This window comes from Stegodyphus dumicola, chromosome X2 (assembly GCF_044657685.1).
Source record: "Stegodyphus dumicola isolate Sdum_Otavi_A_Nest chromosome X2, ASM4465768v1".
Classification (NCBI taxonomy): domain Eukaryota; kingdom Metazoa; phylum Arthropoda; class Arachnida; order Araneae; family Eresidae; genus Stegodyphus; species Stegodyphus dumicola.
The window spans coordinates 62505363-62523977 of NC_140781.1; the positions used below are offsets into that span (position 1 = coordinate 62505363).

Consider the following 18615-nt stretch of genomic DNA (forward strand, 5'->3'; position numbering starts at 1 on the left):
ATAACTACAAATGCCTTGGTTTGCTTATGCGCAACAGATTATGCGTTTTGTTTCATTCACATACGAAAATTACGTGTCTTGTTTTCTTATGCGATAAAAGCAAATCATGTGTTTTGTTTTAGTCACATAAAATGATTGTTTCACTTAATTTCAGTAGAGTGAAAAAACTCATTTGTTCAGATTTTATGATCCAGGAAAAACTATTTTGTTTCTTTAACTACACAATTGTTTTTGAAATATAATGCGATAAAGAGGAAAAAAAATAAAATTTCTCACTTGCATCACAGTGCATGTATATGTGACGTATAAAAAACTAGTAATCTCAAATTTTCAGATATCAGTTATGGCGATGGTTATCAGCAATATGGTCCCAGTTACTGTGGCTGTTTCAAATAATTCTTTTGTAAATACAGAGTCCTAAAGAAAGTCGTTGGCAGTTTTTTCTTATTTAGGAATGAAAGATTGCGAAACTTTTTCTACTAAAATGAACAAACCTGACAGAATAAAAGGGATTGTAGAGCCTCCTAGCGGAAAATTAGGGAGTTATCGAATTCAATCTAGCAGCAGTGCAAGGTAGATGGAAATGGTTACTTGCTACGAAATTGTATATCATCAGTTGAACCGGAACCCAGAAATACACTAACGCACAATAATTACAATTCATATGGCCATCAAATGTAAATCGATTACAGAATATATTGCTTTGGCACAGACGTGGTTACAGATGACTCTCTGCTGTATTAAATAATTCTGTTCTATGTGAGGAAAGCCTTATTTGTTGAAATTTTAGCACGTTTTGATGTAACGATTCATGTGGCTCACATATACTCTTTCGGGTTTATGTTTCTAATCGCTATATCGCTAAGTTATAACCTGAGAAACAGGTGTTATTCGAATATCTGAAAAACTGTAGAAGTGAATAAACTATCAAAGAGAGAAACATAAAAAATTTCAGTATATTGAGAAAGGGCTCTTTACATCCTAATTTGTTTTTCATTCATACGAGCAAACACTATCCATTTATATGTGTAATGGAAACAAGTATGACCATGGTTTATTCAGTCAAAAAAAGGGGACATCCAAATTTGTTCTGTCCCATTAAGTTCGTATAGACGGGATTGTACTCTGTATTTGATATTTAAGTATTTGTTGTGTACAGGAGTGGCTAGACTTCATTTCACAAAGAGCCGCATGTTGGAATTCATGAAAATTAGAGAGCGGCAACTAGATTTTACAAAAGCTGCAAGTTCATATTTTCATCATTTTTAGAATAGTGAAAGAGGTTTCAAATAGAAATAAACGTCTGACCCTAAGCAATCACTTAATGACAGTTTGACTTCAGCATGTGATGATGCGTCGAAGAAAATGCGAAGTTTTGCGGTGTTCTTGTTTTCTCTAATTACAGCTTGATGCGGTAATAACTATTTCACATCATTCGCCTGCGAGAGCCACATGTGTTTGGCGAACTGCAGTATGGCCTAAGGTTTGAAGAGTTTTCAAACCCGGTTTTAAAAAACAGGTCTTTAAAGTAAATTTGTCACATTAAAAAAATTAATATTATTATGTAAAAATTAATTTTAAACTTACTTGATTTGATATTCTTACTATGCATCTGGCAGTAAACACATTTTTTCAACGTTGGCCAGTTCATTTTTAGATAAAAATGAATAAATAGGAAGTTTGGGATAGTTTCAAAAAGTTAGGGATTGACAAGTCAATCTGAAATCATGGTAATAATCTGCAATCATTGTTAAGCTGCAAAGGATCCTCTACGAACAATCTACATAATCATTTGAAAGCAGTTCATAAAATAATTATCGGATAGAAATCAGAAACGATAGGCCGAGAGGAAACGCCTGGATATTTTTCTTCTTCAAATGAACAAACGAATATTTTAAATTTTATGAAAGTAAAAAGGAGTAGTTCAGAAGAAATCGTATCAAAACTTGCAGCTATGGATGGATTTTCTATTAGTAGCATTACAAATAGTTCATTCATACGAGAGTATCTTTAACAACAATGATATTTATTACCAAGTAACTACTCTAGAGTAATGGATCTCATTCATGCGTTTTATGACAATAATAAACGTGAAACTATTATTGAATTAGATTCAATAAAAAGAATAGGAAAAAAATATGTATAACTTTAGACGAGTGGACTAGCAAAAGAAAGCGCAGATATTTAAACATTAATATACACCACTTGGCAGAACATTTCAATTTGGAATTAGTGCCAATAGCTGATTCTTGTGATGCTCAGAGAACAGTAGAATTGGTATCTGAAAGGCTATAAAATTTCAACTTGAATCTAGAAATTGACATAACTGCAGCAATTATCAGCTATAATTAATCAGGCTATTCACACGCCATCCAATGAGCAGTAACTGATGTGTTATATAAACATAGAGAAATGGCTGAAGCTGAAGCCGATATAAATGTTTCAGGTGAGGAATCGGAAGATGAAGATGAAGACGAATATGAATATAACGATTATGAAGATTCTCTTTATTATGTTTGTAACCGAGAACATTCTATTCCTATTTTGTCTGACAATTACAAACAATAAGTTTCACAAATAAGAAAAATTTGTAAGTTGTTTAGAAAATCTCCATTAAGAAAGACCATTCTTCAAAATTATACCAAGGAAGAAAATGGAAAGGAATTATATTTAATTCTTGACTGCAAAACAAGGTGAAATAGTATGGATGACATGACTGGACGATTTCTGGAATTAAAAGAATGTTTTGTTTTAGCATCGAATGATAATGCTTCTTCTTATATGTGGAATGCAGCTCAGTATCCTAAACGTTTAGAACTTCATAAAGTCTTGGGACCGATTCGTCTAGCAGCTGAAGACTTAGGGCGACGAGATGCCAATTTACTACCAAACGAAGGTATATTTGAATTTCTGTTAAATGAACTAAGAAATTTAAACCCTGAAGTAAGTTTGAAATTATTATATGCTTTAGAAAAACGAATTCAAGATAGAAGACAAGTAGAATTAGCAACTGTTTTGCTGTATTTGCAAAATACACAAAACATTTCTAGTTCAGTGAAAAAATCTAGTGCATTTTCTTTAGCTTCAAAAACCGAAATTATTAAGTTATCTGGAAAGATATTGTCTAGAATATTTCCAAATCCTTATGCGGAAACCGATTCTGAGGAAGAAACTACTCATCAGAGTAATACTTTTTTAAAAGAAGCCATGGAAAATTCAATTCATAAGTTACTTGAAGACCCTGAAGTTACAAATTCAACGACAAAGCTGAATTTTCATTATTTGAGGCAACGAATAAAAGAACAAAAAACTTAAATTTGTTATTTGATGCCCTGAAAACTATAAAACCTAAAAATACTCGTTTACAAGCTCTAGCTAGTAAACGAGTATTTTCAGTTTCAGGCAATATTTTCTCCGAAATAAGAACAAGACTTAGCCACCGTTCAGTGGATATTTTACGTTTTTTGAAATCCTATTTTCTTAAGAAAAATTAAAATTAGTGAAAATAATATAAATATTATTTGAAATTTTTTTTTGAGTTTTCGTTATTTTGTGTAAGTAATATGTATACGTAATCCTTCATTTTTTTTATATTTTGACTTTGATATTGATTACGATTTTGGTTATTTTATATAAATTAAATAAAATAATTTTCCCTGTTCTAATTTTTTGACAAAAATTCAAAAACCGGTTTTTTGGAAATATTGAATTCGAAAACCGGTTTTCAAAAAAGTCGGTTTTTGTATAAACCTTAGTGTGGCCGTTCTTGTGTTAAGAGAGTTACATACTTGTGTTATACATTTAAGTCCACTAGATTTTTAAGTTTATCTGCAAAATTACTTTGAAGGTTCCAGCCTTGATCACTTTACTGATCTTTCTTTATCTAATCTTGTCACATTCTGCTATTCCAATATAAAAGTATCTAGAAAAACGCAAATCTTAAATTATACGGTTCCCAGCCAAAATGATATTTCAACAAGGAACGTTTTTTCCCAAATTTAAGGAAACCATTTTTCATGTCCATAGTTCATATAGTATGAACTATGGCCACGTGACCAAGTTCAGTGAGAAGTGTTAGTTTGTTGAGGATTCAATTTCTGCCGACCGAATGGCTTGGTTCATAAGGATGCTGTGATTTTCCACAAACATAATGTGAATACGCAATAATGTCCTTCTATTTTAAGGTTGAATAGCCTTCGAGGTTATGTGATAATCAACGTCCAGATTTGATGACATACGCATTTGTTTCTTCATTTCATTCCTTTTTTAAGCCTTTTTCCTTTTTAAAGCATTTTTCTAGTTTTTAGAGTATTTTGGAGGCTTTTTAAGGCATGTTTGGGGCATTTTAGAGCTAAGGGATATTTTAATAATCAAACAGAAGAATACAGTTACCTTTGAAATAACACTTTTAACTCCTATGAACTCATTTTTACTAGGCAAGCATGTCCTGTATGCAATCTGTTAAACGTATCTATCAGATAGGCTTCTGAACAATGTATAAATGTCACTTCTAAGAACTTTTTTCCGTACCAACATTTATTAGCTCTTTAAGACTTAGGACTTGTGACTTGTGCGTGTTCAGTTCTTTAGGATTGCATGTAAAGAGGAGAAAGGCTATTCCACAGACACAATCTTGGAATTACGCACTCACAGTAATATTACATATGTTTTTCTACCTCAGTAATTAGTAATTTCAACTCTTAAATCCTTACGAGAGCAGTATATCATTTGATAAATTCAAAACTGTTTAAACTATAAACTGTGTCTTCCAAACTATGGGGAAAATATCCTTGACAAGAGAAGCAGAGTGTTTTGAAACTGAAGAAGATTCAACGACAGGGAATTTTTTTTCTTTTCTTTTCTTTTTTTTTTTTTTAATGCTCTAATAACTGCAACAGATATCAAGAAAGGTTTTTCACGATATAAAAACTTAACTACTCACAACATATCTTTTAGAGCAATTATTAATTCAGTGTAATACATTTGCGTAAGGCTCAAGATTCGGGAGAAAAAATAAAATTCAAGTGGCAGGTATGTATAATTGCTTGGGTTTTAATCCATTTGTCAATGACTCTCAATTGTGTCATTTTTTATATTGTTATTTCGATCTTTTTACATTTAAGAGCATTTTTTTTTCATTTTAAGTGCATTTTCCAATCGTTTTTGCCGTTTTGCATTTTCAGTGAAATTTTAATTTATCAAAATCGGCTCATGACGATTCTAAATAACCTAACAGAGCACTTTTCGTACAAAAAATTCAGATCTTTGTTCTTGTGCCTTCTGAGGTATTTTATGTTAAGTAGCCATTTTTATGCTTTCTGTAGTCCTCACTGGGATCCTTTCTGTAGTCCTCACTAAGATGCAAATTATATGGTAGAGCATTTTAGTCAAGGGCTCTGAATATTTTAGAAATAGAGCTTTCAGCAGCATCCTCTGCAGTTCACGTTCTATTGCCCAACTTTGCCAGAGTATAATCCAGGCTTTAGCCATTCTACGAGCTGACATTTAAGAAAATATTAGGCCTGCTTAAATTGGCCACTTTGTGTACTACATTATCTTTCATTTGAAACAATTGTAGAGTTTCTCACTTTGTAGATACTAAGTTACAGGTGAACGTGAAGAATCTTAAGAACTGATAAGCGAATAATCGCTTGAGTTCGTGTGACAAGAAACAACAAGATGGAAGGGTAAATAACCCTTTATTATTCAAATAAGATTTAACAGAACTCCGTCTTGGAGTGTATAATAAAAGCCAACACTTGGGCTTGAACTTAAAAGGCTAAGAAGTAAACTAAAAATAATCTAAACTAAAAAGAGATATAGCCGAAGCTATCAATATTCTAACTGAGTTGGCCCCTTAACGCTAATTGACTGCGAAGTTATCAAGGGCCTAAAGTATGGCCGAGCGTACTAACAGCTTACGAGAGAGTAGCCTAAAAAGGCGGACGCGTGCAGACAGAACACCTGGTAACTCTCTCGCCCAGCCAGTAGAACTTCGCGGTTAAATACCGCTCTTCCTCATTATGTATGCAGACGTGATTCTAAAATTACGTTCTGGCCGGAAGTAGTAAGTTGAAGTTAAGAATCGACAGGAAAGGAACTTTAACTATTAATAAAATTAACATAATCCTTACACATTGTTATGTTAAACACCCACAAGTGCGAAATTTATTTGTACGCTCAAGTTCAATCTGTTCTTTCTGTTTATTTAATGATTTAATAAAAATGCTATTTATAACATTCTTAGGACTTTGTCATATTATTTCACACGAAGTGATAACTCGCTCCTCAGTCTAATATGATCAGAAGGACTTTGATTTAAATTCTACACAACTAGGACTGTATAGCCTCCCTACGACAGCCTAGAGCAGCAGTTGATTTGGAAGTAATTAGACTAATGGGTCTATCATTGTCATACTTGTGATTAAAATTCTGAAGTTCAAATATTCATTAGTTAAATATTCGCCAAAAATTGTGAACGAACAATAATGAGAAAGTTTACGTACAAAAGATAATAATGAAAGCCTTGATTAAAATCCGTGTGAAAATTCTTAAAATTCAAAATTAATGTAGTATTTATATCATTATAGCATAACAAAATTTCAGTGCTTAGAGAATCTGTTGGAAGATAGAAATCTGCCTTCATTTTATTTAATCTTTCTTCGCTTCCGGATCAAACTTTTTGTTATACATCTGTCTAACGTGTTCATCTCGACTGGCCTCATATCTCTCGTTTTATTACATTTGTATATAAACGTTTATTTTAGTCTTTCTTCGTCATGCAATTCACGGAATCAAAACGCGACTTCACTCTTTCTAGCTAAGTTTGTGGCACCCGTACATTTCACGGGCGTTTATGTACGTAATCTTTTTTTGGCAGGGTTTCTTTACCGATAAGCGCTTCCTTTAATTACAAAAAGAAATAATTCGGCGGCTTTCAACTTTTGAAGTGAGAGAAAATTTATGGTTTGCTTTTAAATGCTGAGCAAAAGAGACAGCAGATTCATCTGGGTAATGTAAGATTATTTGCCTAAATGGAACATAAGCGAAGAAATACATAATTGTCAAAACATACACTACGACATAATTACATGTTTATATACTAGGTCAGATGCTTATTTAAAAGAACGGGAAAGCAGTCTATCTTTCTGTGGTTAAAAATACTTTCAGTGCTTGCTTAAAATGGGCTCTGTAGAAAGAGCTATATTGCATAAGAAATTTTTAAAGGTCCACTTATTATGTAACGCACAGCCGAGTTTTTCTATACATAAACTGCAAATTATGTATTCACTGATTGCATTCATATTTTTGAAGAAGAGGATACTCGCATAAACAAATGTCTATCTAATTCAAACCAGGAAATTTACACTGGAGTTATAACGTAAAATTTTAGTGGAGAATATTTTTGAAGGATCTCTTTCTTAATCTGTTACAACAAGAGATGCATAAGGAAACAGAGAACAGATTTAAATTGCATAACGCAGTGTGATTCAGTAGTTTCAAAAATATATCCTACTCGATTTGAGAATTTGATAAATAAAATGTTCATCAGGTTAGTTTATATTAAATAATATTTCTAGCATTAATCGCTGTAAAGTAAAACCAACTAAGAACTGAAACATGCTGCCTATGCTTTCCATATGGCTTCAAAATGCAATGAATGCCAAGTAAAAGTGGTCAACTTTTTTTCCGATTTATCGTACGTGCAAGAGCGAATGAGAAGTTCTGTACCGCATATTGAGTTTTTAAATAACTTGAATTAATCATCAATGTTTTACTATTACTGACAAGTTCAAAGTTATATTCTGAATTAAAATGCTTACTTCTATTACCATCCTAAAAAGGAAAGCGAACTTTATCCTGCATTTGATTAATAAATAAATTTTCATTCTTTATTTTCCCCGTTATCCTTCATACTGTGTAATCTCCGGTGTAATCTTGGTGCCTTTCTCTGCACATTTTGACAATAAACAAATTTTATTTTTTATATAAGGATTCAAGGAGCAAGATCAAATGTTACCATTTAAATTTTATTACTAAATTTGCTTCTGTGGATCGGTCACAGTTCATTTCAAGACTAAGTCTAATATCATTGCGTTCAGAAAATTCAAGAGACTAATTAATTACGATTGAAATTAATATTTATTCTAAACGAGTCATCTTTTACATTAGATCTACCAGTGGTTGAATATACAACAGGGTGAATTGGAAAAGGTCCAAAAGTGTTTTTGCTAATTTGTTAGTTTATACGTGGAAGTAATTCTTAATATAAATCCAATGCAGCTCTTAGCTAGGTACAACACTTAAATAAAAACGGGGCATCTCCCCAAGAGAAAGCGGCTGCATATTGAATTCCGAATCTTGTCTTTTTTAGCATTAACTTAAGCACAATACACAGATAATAAGGGTTGTTCTTCAATATTCGTGACACAATCACTTCAAGATTTTGTGTTTTACCTCCTGATCTTGCTCTGGTCGATAACATTTGATGTATCCGTTTTGGTCAAAATTTACATATCCTTTAAAGCAACACTGACCGCTGATCTCTCTGAAGCTCCAGTTCTGTCACATGCCTGAGTTCAACATTGAGCTTCATTTTCATTTGAGAAGTAAAAGGATTTGTTATTGTTGCATGCTTTTTCTTTTCTTTTTTTTTTTCAGGAATAAACATCACCTTCATCTGAAATACCTGAGGACAAAGAGGAAGGGTAGCTCGTTCAGAAGAAATAGAGGAAATGCGAGAACCTATTCATGTTAGTTTTACTTTCTTACAACTGAACCGTCTGAATTCTTTCATCCGCCATGGCCTTACTCTGCAACCTCTTCTGAAGCACTTTTGTAGTTCGTGATTGCTCCAACGATCATTTGTCTTAATGTTCGTTAGTTGGTTGAAACATTTCTTGCATCTGCGGCAAATGTTATCTTCCAAGTCCAAGGTGAAAAGTCTTTGCATTTACACAACAAAATATTGAAAAGTTTTTACCACAGCCTGCTGTTTAAGGTTGCAATTTTTTAAAATTCTTATTGTTTGAATTATTAAATTTACAATATTTTTATAGTCTTTTCTTTGCAACGCGATATATTTTATGAAATTCTGTCACTTTATGTGATACCTAATCATCTGAAACAGGAGAAATTAGAATTCTTTTCTAATGAAGCTTGGAGCTTTCGTTTTAATAATGAGCATACAACAATCAAACTAAGCTCCTATTCAGACTTTGTTAAGAATTCTTGCCAGTTAAAGAAATAATACTTTGTAACGTCTGCATAGGTCTGTAGCATATAGTATTCCTGAAAAGATTTTGGTGACTCAAATACATGACATTAAGAATTTAACCGTGACGGAAGCATTTACGAAATAAATTACAAACTAAAATTGATGAAAATTGTCTTTTGATTTAAAAAGCATAATTAAAAGCAGCATATGTAACGCTTTAGAGCTTGACTTGGTTTTGACTAGATCCAAATATTATTATTATTATTAATTATTATTATAGAATTATCGCTGTGTCTGCTACAGAGAATTTAAAAAGTTTAAAACAATCTTTTTATTTAGCAAATCTTGGAAAATAAATGCACTTCTTGTGCTCACAGGATCAACCACCACTGGTGGCGATATAACTAAAATAACAGTCGAATATAAAAACGTAGGCTAGTAGTTTACATTAGTAGGCTAGTAGTACATTTAAATTTAAATCGAAGTAGGCTCAAAACTCTAACCACAGTAACAATTTACATGTTGGCAGCGAATAACGTAAAGCCGAATAAATACAAACTTAACCGAGATAGCAGGATTATATTTTTGTGAGCTCGAGAAACAGAAATAGTCTCTGTATGCTATACAATTCAAAAACCTCAGATTTAATACTCTCTGACTCATTTAGATTTCTGATGAGAAAACGGAGAGGATAAGTTATAGTAAAGGCGAAAATTGTATATTAACTAGTCCATGCAAAATAATTGTAACTCTGCGTTGAATAACAAATGAAAAATGAGAACAAGCTCTCTGGCGACCAGTTTGCTTGAAGTAAACCTACGCGATCGAGCTCCAGGGTCTGGTGGAAAAGCACAATATGACTAGTGCCGTCCGTCAGGCTTTTGGACCCAGATACCTCCATAACTAACTTCCTTTAAAATTTATAACTATATAAACGTCATTATAACTTAACTATAACTTCATTTAAAATTTCAAAATTTTATATTTTACGAATTTGAGATATGCACTATTAATATGACAACTCTGGAGCAATTGATGTATTGGAAAAAGTTTTAGGGAGATTTCGGTAACCAAAATTCAAATTTAATTTGGAAAACATTTTGCACGCTAACCATGTTAAATAAAATGCAGCTTTTTCATATATAAACAAAATAAATTTTCAATTTTTTCCCACTTCGTTCTAATATTGAAAACTAGTCTTTAATATGTTTCATTTTATGTATTCTCATTTGTTATCTTTATATGTTTTATAATCATGTCTTATTTTGTTGATAGATTTTGATCAAAGCATCGTTCACGGTAAACTTACTAAACGAGACTAAATTTACGATTAAGGCTCTTTGCTTATGCTATGTATAAAACAGCATTTACATAATTCATTGTATTGTTGCATGATCAAATTATTTAAATGAAAGACTGAGCTGTTCTGTTTGAAGTAGATTTTGTTATTCTATCAAAGTGCAGTTATGTGATTTGACCAAGGAAGCTTTTTTTTTTAATCCTTAATTTGTAAATAGGTAACTATCGATCTCAGTTATATAAGCTAACAAAGTGTAGTTTTTTTTCTCTCATGCAACTTCCGACAATGTGAATATTTTAAAAAATAAATTACTATATTAATATTCAGTAAATCTGCTGTGGGATACACGCAATTTTGCATCACAATCAGATGTGCCTACAGAAATATTTCCGCCTGCATAATAACTTTAACAAATGCAAAGTACTTGGGAAAATTTTAAAAAATGCGAAACATGTTTAATAAGCTATAAGTTGTAATATACATTTCTTCAAATCAGCATATTCTTACCATGTTATAGCAGAATTAATTACCTGAAGCATCCTCAAATTATGATTTTATAAATATGAATTTATCCTTAATTAGATATAATTTTATTGTGGCATTCTTAAAAATGATTGCTTTTTAAATAAATTTAAGCAGTTTAAATTTTCCAGTTTAGCCTCATAGGGCTAAATAGATGAACTACTTTAATTATTAATTTAAAAGTCAAACAACAAAAATCAGCGTTATATTTTCAAATTTTCACAGGACTAGTTTCAATGGTTTTACCGAACCATCATCCTCAGCTGCAAAAGCGCAAATGAAGGAGATAAGATAAGAAAGCCTGGAGAGGGGAGAAGCCACTGGCGCCATCTGTTGATGAAACCAGAACTTTCTTTAAAGGCTGAAGGCAAAGATGGATTGATATTAGGGTCGTTAACTAGAACAGAAAGATTCTTTTGAATGTGAAATGCCTCTAGAAAATCCAGTTCACAAATGGAAGATATTTTTTGAATAATTTTGGCAGCAGAAAAATTGAAAGTGCGGTTTTTGGACAAACAATGTTGGGCAACAGAAGACTTCTTTGTTTCCTTTTTTCCAACATATGCTTCATGTTCATTAACGCGAAATTTTAAGGCTATCTTAGTTTGGCCAATGTAAATTAAGCCACACTGGCAAGGAATCCTGTAAATACCCCAGGAATTCATATCCGGAATGGAGTCCTTGAGTATGGAACTCGGAATTTTATTGATGGGAGAATAAACGACCCGAAAGTTAAATTTCTGCAAAAAGTACTGCAAACTTTAACTTAATTTGACAAGAAATTTGATTTTGTGTATTTAGATTACTAATCTTTAGTTACTTTGATTTTGTGTATTTAGATTACTAATTTCTATTTCTAACGCACGGGTTAATCTACCTAGAGCTAAACGTGGGATTATCCTCAGGGCTGATATTAAGCTTTCTGCCACTCGGTGCAACTTCTGTCTTTCCTGAATTTTGTTGCCCTTTAAGGCCACATAAGTTACATCGCTGCTAATGCTGTATAACCTCTATTAACGTTGAGACTTATGAATCGAAATTATTTTTTGAGCAACTTCTTCACAATATGTTCTCAATTAAGTATTTTAATTGCATTATGGTGCAGAATATTTAAATCTTGCCTGCATTTGACATTTTACCAATGCAGAACTTTAAATGAATTTATTAGTTTAAATTTGCGAGATTTTTCCTCAAGCATTCCTAAAACATTCAGTCATTCATTGTCAGTAAAAATGCATATTTAAAATTACGGCAAATTTGTATTATGAAATTTTCTTCAAATAGAGCACTGACGATAAAAAAGTGTTATGAATAATTAAGAACTGAATTTATTTTCAGTTTCATCATTTTTCAGCTCCTTTGTCCCTAATTTTTAATCCAAATTCCTGAACCAACATTTCTATGAATTTTTCATTACTGCTTATACCCAATGAAAAGCATGGGCAAATATAGAACATTAAATACTATTACACAGTGGGAATGAATGATTTTAAAAAATAGTTTCAGGTCTTTTAAAGCTAATTGTTAACAATTAAATGTATTTTCAGATAAAGTGATTAAAGTAATATACACACATATATATAATTTATTATTAGAAAAGGGTTTTATATATCATCTCCAAGAAACAGGAATTTAATTAACACGATGAATTATTCGAATAAATTTGAGTCAGTATTTTAAATATAAGTTATTTTAGATTTCTATTGTAGTAAAAATATTTTAATAAGTTTTACAGAAATAGTATTTTAAACCGGAAAAATTCTAAATAGTGAAATTAAAAAGTAAAATTTAAAGTATTAAAAAGGTAGCCATTGCTAGTAACCGTAGATTAATTTACTAGTCAAGGGGAACAAATTAATTCACTATCAATTAACAATAACCAAATTAAGTGAGAGTGTTTCGTCTTTTTCCAAATAAGGATCAAATTCGTTATTTTGCTAGAGTTAAATTATAAGCTACGAGCAAAACTCGAAATGTAAAAGATCATTAGTTTGCTTGAGAAAAAATACTTGCCATAAACTAAACCAAAAATAAAAATCAGTACGATTTTCGACTTAATTTAAGGTACTTGTTAAGAACTGAATTAAGTGATATCCTCACTTTAGAAAAAACATTCCCTGACACTCTCACAGTATTGTAAAAATAATTAAATAATTGTACATATTTCAATTATTTATATTAGTTTGTACAGGTCTCAATAGTTTTTTATTATTTTATTTTATATATATACACTGCTGGCCATTAAAATTGCAACGCCATGAAGGAAAGCAAATGCAAAAAAGATATTTATTGTACGTAGACAGTGCGGCATGAAGACAAAATGATTAAATTTGTAAGCAGTTTGAGGTTTTACAGCGGTGCGAAATTAGCAGAAACAGCTGCCAGCCCTAGCAGCTAAAGTGGCCCTTACCCGGTTAGGCAGGGAGTCGAACTGGACTTGGATGACAAAAATAGACAACTCATTCCATGCTGCGTGGCGAACAAATGTCTCAGCAACCCATGACCAGATGTTTTTAATGGGAGAGAGATCCGGAGACTACGCAGGCCAGGGCAGCAGTCGAATATCTTGTGTATCGAGGAAGGTTAGAACACGACGTGCTATTTGTGGTCTTGCATTATCTTGTTGAAAGATGGTGTTTGGCAGGCCTCAAAGATAGGGCACAGCCACTGGACGTAAGATGTTAGAAACCTACCGATCTGCGTTCAAATTACGGTAGATCCGAACTAGAACCCCATGGCTCCCCGTGGGGTATCCGTGTACCCTATGGCTGCCCAAACCATCACACCAGGTGTAGTTCTCCTATGCCGATACTGAATGTGCAGGCAACGTGCGGACTCCTACAGACACGTATATGGACATCAGAATACTGCACGCAGAACAGGGACTCGTCTGAAATGACTACATTGTGCTACTCCTGTATCCAGCTTTGTCATTCGGCGCACCAGAATTTCGGTCTCTCTCTCTATGCTGGATTGTAAAGGGAATCCAAATTAATGGTCGTGGTGCTAACAGTCCATGCTGTTGCAAACGTCGGCGTACCATACCGTGATGCAAACATTCCCCTTTTCTCTCTAATGGTCCGTGATGTGGTTATAGGATTTGCAGAAATGACCTCACATTATGTCTGTCCTCTCTGCAGTTAGTCATGGAAGGAGATTGAGATCCTGCATGCCGTTCAGTATGACTCTCAGCATTAAATTGATTCTATATTCCCATGACAGTGGTTGAATGTCGACCAGTGCGGCCAGCGATATCACGGAACGGTAATCTACACTTTCAATAGGCAACGATCCTGCCTCTATCGAATTTCGAAACTTGTTGGTAAGCATTTCCTCTTCTTATTCATGGCATAACACGATATTCTGAGTAAACGCAGATCTTACAAAGCGCTTTCCGAATGAGAAATCCACTATACAACTTTTCCTTTATGCAGTGCTGAAGATGTCGTTTCTCCCTCCTGCGTCGTCTAAGTGCGCTGAAATATTAATCATTTGCATATCCCAACCTCTTCTTCCTTTCAAGTAATTTTGATGTTTGTCAAATCATTCCTTCCTGGTGTTGCAATTTTAAAGGCCAGTAGTGTATATATATATATATATATATATATATATATATATATATATATATTTAATATAATTTTTTTGTATAAAATATGCGGCAGCTTTGCGAATGAATAATGAGATTTCATAAGAATTCTATAAAATGTATATTATGTGGACTGAAAGAGCTTCTATTTAATTTTGTCTTTTAAGACAATTATGCGTGCATATTATGAGACCATAGTCCATATAAATAAATGTATAAATCTTTACATTTTGGCCTCTGAACAAATTTTGGCCTCTGAACACACTTGAGTGAAACATAACACAGTCGAGATCATGCTAAGGTCAGTATATTATGTGACCTAACGAGTAACAAGATTTGTGGCCCTTTTTCTTTGCTAGTATTAAATAGTTATTAGTTTCAATGTGTACTTGGACATAGAAGAGATATTTTTTTGCTTCCTCAGGTCTAGCAAATGGAAGTGGAAGATATTCATTTTAATATGCTCCTTCAATCTACCAAGATCGAGGACAGCCTCACTTTGTGGATCATGTGCAGGATTTTTAAGCTGATAGATTCCATGTGCAGGATTTCCGTTGATTTCCAAGATGATAGATTTCATATGGACTTGTTCCTCTGGTCAACAATCCCTGGCCTTACCCATAAGGCTCTTAATCCCATAACTCTTTGCTGAAAATGATTATTACAACGAAAAAATTGATAATCGTGACCAACTCAAGAAGAAATCACACAAGTAACTGAAAGCTTTATATTACATGTTCTTGCCAGAATGCGGGCAAAAACAGAATAATGATATAACTTTTGTCGTGCTGATACTGATATACATGTTGAAACTTATTAATTTTGCACAGGAGCTTTGTGTGTGAAATAAATTCGTTTTCAGTACATTTCAGTTTTTCATGCTTTTTAGAGATTTCATGGACGTCCCAACACTCATTCTCAAGGAGATGATTTGTAGTATTTAAAATGACTAGTGATATACTTGTACATTATGAAAACTGATAAGTTTGAAAAGCTTTCTAATCAAAATCTTTAGTCTACTGCGAACTGTTTTCGTTAAATTTAATTATTGTTGCCGTTGCTAGATTATACGAAATTATTTAGAAATAGTTTATAATAATAAACAGTATAAATCATTTCTTGCCAACTAATTATGTGCATTTTTATGCCATTGTTTACAATTTTTTACCTTTTAGTGGTATATGTAATTGATATTATTTGAAATAATTCACTTAATGATGTATTTAACTGGTATGGGCATTTGTTGCTTTAACGCTAACTAAGACCTAGTTTCTAGCATTATGTATTATGTACGTTTCGTTTGATGTATAATATATGCAGTTTATGAATAAATGCCTCATCATAAAAATTTTTAAAAAAAGTTTTGCTAATGCTATTTCATAAACATATTTCTAATGCTACTTGGTTTATAAATGCAATTAAAATTATGATGTTTCTTATTTTTATTTAGGAGCCATGTTTGGGATACCAAAGCAGAAAATTCCTCGCATTTGATGGTTTTTGAATGAGAATATATCGGAAAAGAATGTTTTTTTAAAAGGACAGTATTAATTATTGGGCAACTAAAGGACAGTGTTTATATATTTCATAGTAAAATATTAAAGATTATCATAACCAAAAATTAGTAAAACGTTATAATTTGTTTTGCAAGGAATGTCATAATTAAAGTTTTATCTTGATTCTTATTACTAGCATATGACAAGCGAATAATATTGCATTAATGTATGTTTACATACATGGGCACATGCGTACATTAAAATGTTATTTTATGTATTTTTATTGCATAAAAATTTACATAAAGAAAAGTTTTTATTTACTTTTCGCTGAAATAAATTAAAGATATTTACTGTCTGATTGAAATTCTGCTACGTTTAAAAATGGAATTATTTTTTTGCCATTTTTTTTTTTTCACACTGATATTTGCAAAAAGAATTTTTATTATTGTATATAAGCGCATTGATGTGCTGCATTTTATAACTTGCATGTTGTTAAACTTGAAGGAAAATTTAATAGTTATTTATTTGTTAAAAACAACATCATATTATTATGTCTGAACCCTAGGTTTTTGAAAGTAACGTCTTAATAAAAGGAAGTTCATTGAAGTGAAACTGATAATGACGCAAGAAATACAAAAATTATATCAGGGTTTCTTTTCAAATATTTCGTTTTAAGTGATTTAATTAAAAATTTGTGCTTAAAATATTTTTATGGGTATGTGTATTGTTAAGATACGCATGCAGTACAAATTGTGCTGTTTTAAGCTTAGAAAGTGCTATAATATTACGTTATAGTGCTAATTTTTTTAAATACAATGAGAAAAAAATCTTAAGTCCTTCTAAGTTAATATTCAAACTATTGTCAGATATTAAAATACACCCCAAAAATAAACTCATCTATTTTAAACGTTTAAAGAAACACTAATAAAACTCATATTTGTCATTTTATGCTGTTATTTATTAGCTGATGCCCTTTAAATCTTACTTTGTCATATGACATTATAATTTTATTGCATGTTTAATTCTTTGAAAGTAGTTTCAATTGCTGAAATGATGACGGAATTAGGCACAATTTGTATTATCAACTGAGTATTGGAAATTTGAATTTCTTACAAACAGTGCATTTTAATGCATGTTTTATTAGCTCTATAGGATAAATATGAATTCTAGTTTTCGCTGCTTATAAATGAAATCTGAAAGATTTATTCGGAAGCATATTCAAACCATGCTGCTGAAGATTTTGTAAATAAGTTCATAAGCAAGAACCATATCAACAAAGCGTATTAATTATTTTCCTGAATTTTACAATTTACAGATTTAATTTTACATTCCTTTTATTAATTGATAAGATTTATCATAATTAAATATAATTTTTAATTTGTAAATTATTGAATGGAAAAATTCTGATTTAGAAATTTTCTTGTGCATTTTTTTATTTAATAAGTGATTAACAGAAAATTTAAAACAGTGGTCTACTCTGAGGATTGTAATAACCTTTAATGTCGCATAACAGCGGCATTAAAGGTTATTATTCCTTCATACTAAAATTCAATAGAGGTTATACAGTTCAATTAAAAGTTATGCCTTCACGTTAAAATTTGATAGAAAGAAATTTATCGTAATATTTTTGTTAAAGAAATTTAGAAACATACTGCAAAGGGGAAGTACAGAATTGGAAAATCCTATTCTCTTGTTAGTTAACACTATTTATATAGTGTGATATGTCAACTTAAGTTACAGAAATTAATAACAAAAATTGCGGGGAATTGGATTATTTTTGGTTATCAAAGAAATATTTTTATGAGCTATTAATTAATGAAACTCTGGTACATCTTGAAAAGTACAAAAATTGACAAATTGTATAAAGTAATTTAAGATAATTAAAATAATGAATGCTGCAGGCAATTCATATTATGATATTGTTTATTGCCATGCCTCGAGTTCTTTACCTATCACAAACACAAACATACAGAATCCTTTAATTCAAAGACGTTAGTCTATCACTCTGGCAGATCTATGCACGGTTAGGCGGAAAGTTATTGTATAGTCCAGAGTTTCTTAAGCTGTGGGTCGCGACCCCCCATGGCGGTCGTGGGATCTGCGGCAGGAAGTCGCCAAAAAGTTTAGAAATTTTGATATTTCTTTAAGTTATTATAATAATTTTACAATTATCAAATATTTTTACACAATATATCTGAAAATAGATAAATATAAGACAATACTGACAAAGAAAAAAACGAAAAAGTTTCGACGCATCCTTTTTATAATATAAACGTTCATTTCACTTGCTTTGCAAGTGACGCTGTCATTTCGTCTGTTAATTATTTAAAATTTTCACATTGTCCTATGTCTTAAAATTAGAAATTAATGACCTAACACTGCAATAGTAGATAACAGTACAAGTGAAAAAATTGACAGTTTCACTCATGCGTGTGTCGCATTTGCGCAATGCTTATGGGATCCTACAAAATTTTCGTAAATATTATGGGGTCTT

At 31.8% G+C, this 18615-nt stretch overlaps 1 long non-coding RNA gene across 1 annotated transcript in view; it reads left to right on the forward strand.

The window, feature by feature from the left end:
• Window positions 1–16625, forward strand: part of LOC118181102 (uncharacterized) — a 269973-nt gene extending 253348 nt beyond the window's left edge. The window contains exons 3-4 of the long non-coding RNA XR_015039075.1: window positions 8662–9001; window positions 16076–16625. This is a non-coding gene — a long non-coding RNA (uncharacterized LOC118181102). The remainder of the gene's footprint in view (window positions 1–8661; window positions 9002–16075) is intronic.
• The last annotated feature ends 1990 nt before the right edge of the window (window positions 16626–18615 follow it).